Below are 12,682 nucleotides of genomic sequence, written 5' to 3' on the forward strand. Positions count from 1 at the left end.
AATTTAGCTAAAATAAAAAAGAACATTACTATACATACTATATACACCCAAAAGCTTTATCGCTGCAAAGCCAACCGCACTGCATGTAACGCATGCGATTTTTAGTGTAGACACTGCAAAGTTCAGGATATCAGGAAACGGAAAAAGCGATTGAATGGATACATATACTTGCTATGCCATTTTGTAACACTTATTTTTTTATATGAATACATTTTCATTGTTTTCTGCATGGTTTGCATGATAATGCACCATTGGAGGGGTGACGGTCGGAGGGTGATAATGGAACCAAAAGTCTCCTGTCTCTTTGTTTCGTGTGTTTGATGAGTGTGTGTGTGTGTGTGTGTGTGTGTGTGTGAGATTGTGAATGAGAGAGAGTGAGGGACTTGGGTAACAAAACACTGGTTCGTTGCTGGCAGTCGTGTTTCACCTTTTCTTTTTTTGCTTTTCTTCACGTCGTGCTGTAAACTCTCCGAGGATCAGCTCTGATCCCGTCACTTTGTTTTCACACCACTGTGCTCTCGAGGTGTGTCACCACTGTATGCATTCACACTTTCCAGTTAAAAGAAAAAGTTAAAATTTGACCGAATTTGAAACACTAAATCTCTGCTGCTTTGTTGGCACATGAATTCAGGGATATAAACCACCTCTTCGTCTTTAATTTACAAAAGCTCCTGAGCGTCTGGACTGCTGAGTTCAGTTCATCACTGTTTGAAAAAGTTTTCACCAAATTATTCATTATTAAAAGCAAAATAACTAGGTACCTACATAAAAAAAGACATTTTAAATTAACCCTCTGAAACCTGGACTGACATCAGTTTCCTTGTGTTGCATTCACATGCCTTTCACAGGCGTTCAAACCCTTAAATCCAGAGCAAATTTGTTTGATTCAGTTTCGATACACGGAAAAATGCAACAAGCAACTTGGCCAGAAATTAGTAAAAGGTGACAAGATATTTCCAAGAATTTTTTTTTAATCCAGAAAGCAGCATATATAATGATTATAATGACGTGCAAAATCAATTTTCAAAGTATTTTTAGCACTTTTTTCTAGTAATTTCTTTTCTTGTTTTTGTAAATTTTCAAGTTCTTTTCTTGAAACTTTTACAAATTCTTTGTTTCTTGTAAAGTTACTTGTTGCCTTCGTACATTCTTGAAAGGAATCAGGGCAATTTGTGCAGGTTTTAAAGGGTTAAACACTAAATATTTTACTCTGACATATATTTCACCATTAAAAGTGCCAAACTTCGCCCCCAGCACCTGAATACAAAAAACAAACTCTGCATTTAAAGATATAGTTCACACTTAGCCCCAACCAGCTGGGATTTTGAATTGTGAATACAAAGCTACTGTCTCATCAAAAGTTAGTTTACAAATGTTAAAGAGTACATTTTTAACCTGGACCGTATTTTCCCATACTTCTGTGTCAAACAAACACTTTCGGTGGACGTACATTGATGGTGCACAATTGCCCCAAGTGACTACACTGCAGCCTATTTTGTGTCTTTTTGTCTCTCCAAATAGTGATTGATAAATAGTTGTTTTTTTTTCCATTAGTCAGTTTGGCGAAATACTAGAGTTTACCTTTAAGAGCTGAAATATGAGGACAACAACCAAAAACAGGTCAAACTTAGAATAGATTTTTTTTTACTGCAAATTTACAGTGAATTCAGTTTAGCACCTAAAAAAGTAGACTTGTATACTCAAAGTCATCTAAGTTTTTTCTTTTTTAAGATGTGAAGTTTTCTAACGATAATTTGTTACCGCCTGTCGAACACACCAGTTATAATTTTTAAAACCCTATTTGCACTGAACGACTATTAAATTTTTTAATCAAAAACAAGTCCATCAGTGTTTTTAATACCCCACTCCTTGTCTGAAATCTCTAAAATTACAAGTTGTCTCCAGAATTCTGCACATTTTTGTTTTCTTCTGTGTAGAAAGTTCTTAAAACTTGGGCGAAATTATATTGAGTAATTACGTTTTGAGTAAAAATACAGCAGACTCATATGTGTCCACGAGCCAGTGTTTGTCACACAGCTCAACACCGCTCGATTTCTGCATCAGACATCCAAAAATCAGCCATGAACATTCAGCTATGAACCAGATCTGTTTGAAAGTTGCCACAGAAGCTGTTTACAAAACTCGAATGTCCAGTTACGAACGTGATCTGACATTGTAAGCAACATACTGGAAACACGGGGGTGGGGGGGGTGGGGACGAGCCTGAGCACCACAAAAAGAGCTTTACAGCATCACATATCGGCCTAAACAGCACCTATGACTTTAGATTTAGGGCCACAATGATACTGAATGTACTATTTGACAACCGACTATATCTACACACATGGATTATTACACAGTTATAGCATGTTAACGCACCTTCAGGGTCAGGGGGGTTCATAGAGGGGCGTCCACACCGGGCTTCTGTGGTTTCCTGTAACCTGTTTGGAGTCGCAGTCACACCAGTTTTGTAGTTGATTTGTCTAAATTAAAGCCAGAGGCTTTGTGACAGTAAGTCAAACAGTCACTCAGCCAATAATTATCAGACCAAACCGCCGTTAGAAGTATGCAAACCTTAAATCTAAGTCTCATTTATTCTAAGCTCAATATTCACAAACACGTGACTTTTAACTAAAACATTACGATTTAAAATTGAGCCGCACAGCAGACGCAGATGTGTTTTTATGCTACTCGAATGTCTAATTACAAATGTTAACATTTTAGCGAAATATGTACGTGTTTGTGAAGTACTGAGCGTATGATGAGATAGATGAGACTATAACTGCACGAGTTTTATGGGAGTTTATAAGCTGATGTTTTGATGTCGTTTTGCTGGTGTTTAACCTGGTTCTCTGTGATGATTGTGCGTTCAACATGAAAAACGAATTTCTTCTCAACTTTAAATTTAATTGCCACCGTTTCGGTTTGAGGACGTGTTGAGCTGATGATCCCTCAGACCAGGCGGCCAACGTTTGTTTATTTGTCGGCACGTCAAAGGAAATTGAAGTGGTCGAACACAATAAGATGTTCGGATCTACAAATATAACAGAAGAAGCGGTGAAGCTGCATTTGCCCAAAATGTTCTTTTTGCGTTTCATCATTTTTGTCACAAGTTGAGGTTCTCGTTGAGGTTTCTGTTGAGGTCCCTGTTGAGGTTCCTGTTGAGGTTTCCGTTGAGGTTTCCGTTGAGGTTTCTGTTGAGGTTTCTGTTGAGGTTCCTATTGAGGTTTCCGTTGAGATTCCCGTTGAGGTTTCCGCTGAGGTTCCTGTTGAGGTTTCTGTTGAGGTTCCCGTTGAGGTTCCTGTTGAGGTTCCTGTTGAGGTTTCTGTTGAGGTTCCCGTTGAGGTTCCTGTTGAGGTTTCCGCTGAGGTTCCTGTTGGGTGGGCTCTACCACAGAGGACAATGCACAAAGGTTTGATCAAACATCCCAAATTAATCACAAACTTGATTACTGATTACCGATTTTATCTGAATTCCTCAGATGTGGCGAACTCCACCCGCCTGGTGCTCCAAGCAGGTTAAAGCGAGCGCCGGCGTCGTTTCGCGCTCAGATTGAAACCCGCTGTGGACGCAGCTGCAGTTTGTGAAATGAACGAGGTGAACCAACACTTATTATTATTATTATCTATTTATCGTCTTATATTACAGTTACTTATCTTCTGCTACTGAAGCCCATTTAATTCTATATTATAAAACTCAGTTATCTTGCGATGCGGACACAAATTTACTTCACATATAGATAACGCGACGATATATCCCTGTAGACGTTCGTGCCTCTGAAGCAAGAAACATCCGTCAGAATGACGCGTCATTCTGTATTTAGTGTTTCAGCGCCGCTCCATCTCACCACTCAAACGCACCACACAGGATTTCTGAATGTGAACTCTGTTTCCTTCTGTAGTGATCTGTCTTTTTTTAAATTTTTTTAACTAGCACACGGTGCAGTCTTGCTTTTGTAAAATGCTGTTTTGTAGCTTCGTGATGCTTTTTGGCTCATCTGCTGATTTCAGCTGCACAGAAATGTAAAGGTTGTAATGTTTGTTTCTTTCCTTTGATATCAGATTAATGTTTAAGTGTTGTTTTCATCAGTGAGTTCCTCAGCGTTTTTTTTTAGGTTTAACGTCGCTCTCTAAACTCACTGAACACCAGTGTTTCTGTTGCCTCGCACATCAAGTCTCACTTACAGAAAAAAGAAATATTTTCTGTGAATTTTCTCCCATCGCTTCCGTTCAGAATTTAAACTTTTCTTGCTTCCTTTCTAAATTTTCAGACACGTATCAGTTTAACTGGAAATAACAAAACAGCAGCATTGGTACGTTGTACACTGCACGGTATTTATACGGCAAAATACTGTTAAATTTAACATTCTAATATATTGTGAATAGTTAAAACTTATAAAATTGTCTTCCAATGTGCCGAGGTGCACTGGGGAAAAGGTGATGCTAGCAACGCCAAAAAATATTTTTCTTCCAGATTTTGATGTATTACACTGTAAAATAAGTAACTGTTCGGACTTAAAAAAGCTAGTTTCCAGGGTACTCAAAAATACTGATTTGACTTAATTGGAGAAGACATTTAATTCATTTTATAACAAATAAACTCTCAAAGTCAGTCAACTTAAAAACTGAAGGCAGCCCGCACGCGACCTTTTTTAAGTTAAAACAAATAGTTTTTGGTTTTACAGTGTAGTTATTTTCAGAAATTCAAACATTATTAATTAATCAGTGTACACAGATGCAACACATACTTCTAATAATGGTAACTTAGTTGGGGTAAACGTTAAAAAAATCTAACATTTAGATGAAAAAAATTACTTTTTTTTGCACAAACCGTCTCAAATGGAGTGCTAGCATCACTTTTTACAGCGTGAAAATGATTCCGATTTCATTCAGTTTTTTTGTCCAGTTTCCTGAGTTTTGTGAATGAGATGACGTTATGTCTTTATTTTCTTGAGAAGGCTTTTGTACAATTAGTGGACGAATGTTTCTCCATCAAACCTCCGTTCGATCGTCACACAGTTATTGTCACATCGCTTCATAATGAGAATACTTTTGTCTTTTGAGGATTTTAGGATTTTAGGCTGTTGGTCACATTATGAAAAGCTGCAAACGTACAGTATATAAAAGTCAGTCGGTCATTTACAGGCGATGTGAACAAAATATCATAAACAGTTTTTCAGTCTTATTTAAAAAAAAAAAAACTAAAACTGTTAATTTGACAATCAGCGATTTTTTGTTTTTTTCTTTCACTGACACGTTTTTGGCCTTTTGCAAAAGACCGAATCTACTCTGTCCATCCGTGCACTGGTGAATTTGGAATTTAAAAACCTCAATATGCACTTTAAGCATATTAATATGATTTGGTTTGAACCATCAAAGATGATATTTCCTTCTGAATTTTTTTCTGAATTGTGGTACAAAATTGTCCCCAGTGGTGCCTGCTGTAATTATTCTTGACACGGTTACACCACTGAACCTTTCTTTAACCCTTTGAAACCTGGATCGACATCAGTTTTCAGTGTATTAAAACTCTGAACCCTGAGCAAAAAAAAAAAAAAGGCAATGAGCAATGAAATGTTTGGCATTTTGCAAGAAATTAGTAGATTTAGAAAAAAATATTTTTTTAAAAAGCTGGGGGAAAATTAGATTAACATAATTATTTATATTAGATCACCAAATGATGATAATTTCTAAGCATTTCTTTTGTCATTTCTTTGTTTTGTTTCATTTTTGTTTGTTTTTTTACTTTCCTGTTTTTTTGTGCTTATTTTCATGTAATTTTCTTGTGTTTTTTACTGGTTTTCTGCAAATTTTTAGGTAATTTTTCTTAATTTGCTTATTGTCAAGGACTGCCCAGGACTCAAAGGGTTAAATACTTATAGTAAAACATTGTTTCCCTAATTTGTCCATAGCCCCAAAGGAGCCCCTAATCCCGCATTTTTCCTCATTTTTCTCTTAATTTTCAGTTTCGGCTCCGTTTGCGTGTTCTGGCACTGTTTTTCGGGCGCTGCATTAAAATCAGGGAGTTAACCTTTAATCTCCGGTACCAGTGCTCGTTGGCGTTTGGTTAATTTCACAGACGAAACACTGGTTCAAAGTTGTTGTAGCAGCCACACTTTTTCTTTCTCTTGTGAATGTAGAAATGACGCTCGAGAAGCTGAAAAACGCAGCCGATGTTTAGTGAACCTGCAGGAAAAAAAACTACAAAAGTCAGTTTACACTCAGCATTAATTTAACTTATACGTACATTCAGCATCACTTTTTTTAATTTAGATTTTCTTGACGGATGAATTGAGGCCCCGCCCCCGTCCCTCACAGCTGTAACCTCTTTATATGAAGCGTGTATGTACTGAAATCAAGCATTTTCCACGCGTTTCCGCCCTCTCGCGTGTGTGCGTAGACCTCCATGTGCGTCACTTCCGTCCTTCGAATGTCTGCGTGTGACCTCGTCTGTATGTGCGTCGATTCTGAATGAAAAGGAGCACTTTATGGCATCCGTGGAGTCAAAGAGGGCGACAGTGCTTGCTGCGACGACTCTGTTCAGTGTGTTTGTGCTCTCACTGTAACTGCATACCGAGCAATGCACTGAACCACACGTTCGACATACGTCATTTTACGGACATCTTAATTGCTACAAATTATTTGTGCCTTGGCCTTTTACAGTACGGTTCTTTTTAATGGTTTTTTTGATCATGCTTTACTTGCTACGGCTGTCAAAATGCAGCACAAAGCTGTTGTGATATCTGTGTGGACGGCTGCATTTATGCCGAAAAAACAAATGTGAAATGTTTACATTTTACCAAACGTACAGAATCTCGCAATTTATCACCAGAAAGAAAAATAAAGGTATTTTCTCTCCTTCGATGGAGCCAGGCTAGTTTATACGCACATTGTTTATTATATTTCCAGAAATGTTAGCATGTAGGCTTCCCTAAAAACGTACTTGTCATAAAATGTGGAAAAGACTTCAGATAAGAGTCAAGAGTCCAAAAGTTTATTTTTGCACTTTGTAGATGAACAGAAAGGCAGTACAGGTACACGGGAATAACTTTTTTTGTAAGCTTCGAGTGGTGAAAAAGACACGAGAAATAAGAGCGAACAAGGAATCAAAGAAAGATACTAATGAATATCTAAAAGACAGAAAGCTGCAGTACAAATTAAAAACCACCATGAAGAACAATAAGTGAAAATATATTGCAAATGCTGTTGTTCATTTTGCAGTTTTTATTGCGCCCTGCCCTGTGGAGACGAGGTGGACATGTCCCCTCCCCCGCTTGTCTCTTTTGCCAAACAAATATCTGGAAGACCCGTCGCGTCGAGTCTGTGAGGTAACATTTGCTCTAAACTATTTTCACCGCAAAAATATGGAACATTTCAAACACTTCTGTGTTTACAAACTCTGTTTCAACACTTTCCGAAAAGGCAGCAGGTCACAATTATCGAGCTGTAAAACTAAAAAAGCAACCGTTTTGCTACAAAAATCAAAATACTAAAATACATAGAATAAAAAGAAATAACCTGCGCAACACACAAACCGCCACAACCCTAATTCCTTCAGTTTTTCTGCCTTCACGTGCGTGTGTGTATTTCCGAGTTACGAGCACATGAACGGCCAGTTACGAGCGGGAAACTGGGAAATTTCGACGACGTTTTAGGGCAGCAGAAATGGTGGAAAGCATGCAAACAGACAACAGGAGCATAAAGCTAGCTAAGCAAATATTCGCAAATTGTGTCATTTAATTTTATAAACGAATTAAAACGTCAGCTGCACACCTGATGTGGACTCTGTGCTCTTCGTTGAGGATTTTTAGTTAATTTTTTTGTGGATAAAAACACGATTCTTTCAGGGAAAAATGTGCCAAAAGCTACAAAGTGACGACAGCGTGTAACTGAAACTTTAACTGGACGAAAAACCTGCACATCGTCAGAAATAGCACAAATTAACTGCACAGTTTCTCAGCAAGATATGAGGGAAAAATAAAGAGAAGGTTGTTAAAAATCGTATCTGCAGCTCTTCTGTAAATGCAGCCGTCCTGCTGTGCGGAACAAAAGAAACGCGCAGCTGGATATGACAGACGGCTTTGTGCGCGTGAACCGACAGCGGCTTTTTTTGGGTCCGAAAAAAAGACGTTTTGATGTTCTTAGGTTTCATTTAAGGGAAGTTTGGACAACTTTACACTAGTGGCCTTCAGAGCTGTGCATCATTTTTCTCATTCCAGTTTGAAAAAAACAACAAAAAACTTGCCATTTCTATTCTGTATAAGACCACTTTGAATATTTTGTTTTGATGATATAATATGCAAATGTATTCTTACTTGATTTTTTTATTTTTTGTCTTTTCAATTGCACCAGTTATTAATAAAGTATTGAACTGAACATTGTATGAGTGGGCACTTTGAAATAATGAGAGTATTAGATGAACTGTCACATCCGCAGCATGAGAACAACATTTTGAGCTGTTTTGGCGTCACTGCATCGTTTTTTAAAGCGGACGTTGTTGCTTCGCTCCGCAGTTGCAATGAGCTGTGCTTTCAGTCTGATTATGTTTGGGAAAACATCATGTTTTGTCTGAAGAGTCCAGTTTTGGGGGCACAATCTCTTCTGGAAAAGCCGTGATGTCTGTAAAAAAAAAAAAAAAAAAGTAATTTTTTGTGATACTATCTTCACTTGATAAACAGCAACAGGTCGCTAAAAAAACATTTGATGCCTAAAAAGCTGCTTGAAACGCAGTAATGACGTGCTAAAAAGAACCAGCAGTTTTCAGCAGTTGTCTGCAGCTAATGCGCGCGGCGGTGCACGACTCAGCACGCGGCGGCGCACGACTCAGCGCGCGGCGGTGCATGATGCCACATGACGTGGCACAAGTGTCATCGCTAGTGTCAGACTTGTGCAGTTGTCATTTTCACATAGGCCACCAACCTCCTTTAAGTAACACATGTACTGCGCCCATCTGTGCGCCCCTGGGCGTGTCGGTCTTAAAGTGAGGTGCGGTCGGGCGCACTATTGATTTACGCTGAGCGGCGAGCTTTGTTTACCTCCCTCACATCACTGTACACTTTTCTGCATTGTAACGGCGCTCTGGAGGTTCCAAAAACTGAGTGAACCGTCGCCGCCACGTCCTCTCATGCCTGCTTCAGTCAGATCAGTTTCTTCAGCAGAAAACCTCTCACATCTGTGATTCGCCAAATCCGTCATTTAGATCGCAAACCGCAAGTTCCTGGCGCACCTCAATGGACTGGGAGCTGACACACGGATTGGTTAATTCATGCTCCGCCCAAAACACACCCATGACTGGTTCAGAATCTAAATACAACCCCTCTGCGCCGTTCGCCGCGCCTGGTGCCCAGATTATCCACCGTTCAACTAGCAAAATGGACTTTGGCGCGCCCCAAACGTATTTGACACAGATGGTCTAAACATGGCCGCGTCTCTCTGAAAATGTTTCATGGGCCATGAATCAAACGTGCTGCTGTAACGTGTTCATGGTTTATAGAAATGGACAATGCCAACGTTGTCCTCTGGCGTTTGGGCCGAGCCCGTTGCTGCTGAAAACATCACTATGACGCTACATTGCAACACTTCAACATTTTTGGAATTAAAAATCGTTAGCTCGGTTTTTCTTCCGCATGAAACGCCACTGGATGGCTGGAGGTAGAAACGCTGCCGTAAATGATGTAATATGAGGAGCGCCAGGGTGTCTGCAGGGAGGGAAGGACGCGTCCAACAAACCCCGGACTTTCATGCAGGAGTCAGATGTTTGCTTCTCGTCTGAATGTGACGGTTTTTTTCTCCGTCTTACCCTGAGCCTCCTTCCTCTAATCCTAACCATCCGTGTCAGCATGTGCGCTTAATCCCACCATGTGCTTGTGCTGACGTCCCGGAGCGTCAACGGCAGACGCAGAATGATACCAGAAACGTAACATGTAGACGTGGAAGTCCACTGCAAAGCGGCAACATGTGACGACTGGGAATGACAACGTGTTGCAACTGAACCTGTTTTTCCACCACGAAACCTGTAAGTAAAATGAGGATTTCCACATGATCAGTTGTATGAAGTTGTTAATGATTCTGCGAGTCTCTGATTGATATGCATTTGAGTAACGTGTTGACTCTGTTTCAGAAAATGCTTCTTTTTAACATTTTCTCTCTGCTTTTTCGATTTAGACACACCAGCAGGAAGCAGGCGAATCCCATTCCTCCGTGTCCGCGGGGATTAATGAGAATAAGACCCTCAGTGGGAGCGCAGCCACAATGTATATTTGTGCCAACTGTTTCTTTACTCCGTAATTCATTAATTTCATTCTCGTTGTAATTATTAGCCGAAAGTGTGTGTGTGTTTTCCCAGAGGGCCGCTGTTCCCAGGCCCTCGGCAGCCCCGTTTCCTCCTCTGCCAGCGGCCGCTGTGTGCCTCAGTGTGTCTGCATGTGAATGCCAAGGCGACCAAAGTGCCCAGCAATCCCCGTCATTAAAGCCTGCATTCACTCCTCTTATTCACTGATCTTCCCCACGGCTCGTATGTCGCTCCAGCGGCTCATTACGGCCATTTACCTCCACTGCAAGAAGTGTCCCGCTCTGATTTTTGTTTCCACAGCAGCTACACGTCCCGCTCAGTCAAAACATATTCTTTTTGGTATTGTTCACACTTTACACCCCAACTTACATCACGCCAAACAGAAATTTAGAACACACCAGTTTAATTATGGAAAACAAACAGCTCAATATTAGTAAAAAAACAGTCATTTTAAAATAATTAAAAGTGTGAAATTCAAACCTGCTATTTACTAGAAGTGACCCCTTTAAGAGAGTTTATCCACACAAAAGGCCTGAGGGGATTTTTACAATTATGGGTTGCAAATCTTTTAAAGTACAGGATTAAAAACTTGAATGAAATGTATGAATATAATCAAATGCAGGTGTACACAGTGCAGTGTCACAAGTTAGCGGCCAAGAAAACCTTTTGACAGTTGCTTGGTGATGAAAAATGCTTGTTTGCTGCAATTGTGGATCATCCTGTAGAGCCCCTTTTTCTCTGCACGAAAAAAACCCTGAAAAAAACCTAACATCTGTTTTTTAATGTTAAGGGACGAGGTCCAACTTGATCGCTTTAATTTTAGCTCCTTTACCGACAAGTCGCAGTGACTCGCTGCCCAAGAATCACGTAGAGCGGAGTGAGTAAAAGTGCTAAAATACAAACATGTATATATTTCCATGACCATGTTTTAAACATGTAAATATTATTATATTTTCTGAAAATTTCCCCCTTTTTTATTTATTTATTTTTTAAAAAATATTTTCATCTTTCCTTTTAAAAAAACAAACCAACACACAAAAGATCTTCAGCTCATTTTCTTGTCATCTTTTCCTTATTTCTTGGAGTTTGCAGGGCACCGAGTACATTATTCACATTATTTTGTTTGTTTTTAAGAATGCAATATATATTTTTTTAAGTTTCAGAGGTCTGAATACTTGTAAAAAAGTGTAGAAGCAGAAAAAAAAACTGATGACGGTTCAGGAGTTAAAGGGTTAAGTCTGTGCCCGGGGCTCAGTGTGTCATCGTCCGGCCCTGTTATTCATGCAGATTTGTTGCCACAAAGAAAACTGTGAAAAATGTGAGTTTCAGCATGGTGGTGCTGAACTGCAGCTGATCTGAGGGGGATTCGGGTGAGGCGTTTTTTGCAGTGGATGTGGTGCGTTCAGGGATCAGCGCTCAGCCTGCAGACAGACACCCTGTTTTGTTGTCTTTTTTTTTTTTTTTTTTTTGCAGAGCTCGGTGAGCTGCCAAACTCTGCTGTTCAGAGGGGGGAAAACAGGCATCGCTTAATCCTTATCTGACCGCAGGTGTGTGATCCACGGGGCGAGGTTTGATGCTGCGGCGGGATAATCGGCGCCGCACATTTTACAGGAGGATCCGAGGAGCCGGTGAGTCGGGGATTTCTTTCAGGATGTTGTAGAGTTTAAAAGTAATAAGATGAATTCACAGTTTGATTAGTATTTAAGACTTGGATGAAAATGTAGGTGGAAAAAAGAGTTTAACAGTATCAGAAAACTTACTTTATATTAAATATGCGACACATTTTAGCTCAATTTTTGCTCTGGATGCAGAGTTCATGAGTAAAATTACTCTATTTCTGATGTTTTACAGATTTTATTCTATCAGTTTAGTCATTTGAATAGTTACATTTTAAACTAATAGACATTACTGTGAACCTTCCCCAGTTAATTATTATTTATTTTAATACAGTTAAAAGTTTTCTAAAATGCTCTGTTTAAACATGCCAATGAATCATTATCTAATTAGATATTTGTTTCTTTGCACAAATTTCTAGAGCAAAAATTTGTTGGAAAAAGTCATGTTCAAATTATGCATTTCATTTAGTGACACATTAAAAAAGTCAAAAGTTTTTACAAAGGGGACATTCGATATTACTTTTATTTATTTATTTATTAAATTTTCGAGGAGTTCCTAATCTGGTGGGGTCCCAGGTTCGTTCTGGTCGGGATGCAAGATACTCATGAACACATAAAGTTATTTAAAAAAAACATACTTTTTTTTTGAAGTACAGTGATTTTCTGGCGCAGTGCTTTTATTTTGAAGTACCGTTTCTGTTGCTCCTGCATTATGTTTTACCGTTATCGACAAAATAAGACCTTAGCATAAACATTTCAGCTGATACAGAAAATCT

The sequence above is a fragment of the Plectropomus leopardus genome, chromosome 12, assembly GCF_008729295.1.
Source record: "Plectropomus leopardus isolate mb chromosome 12, YSFRI_Pleo_2.0, whole genome shotgun sequence".
Lineage (NCBI taxonomy): Eukaryota > Metazoa > Chordata > Actinopteri > Perciformes > Serranidae > Plectropomus > Plectropomus leopardus.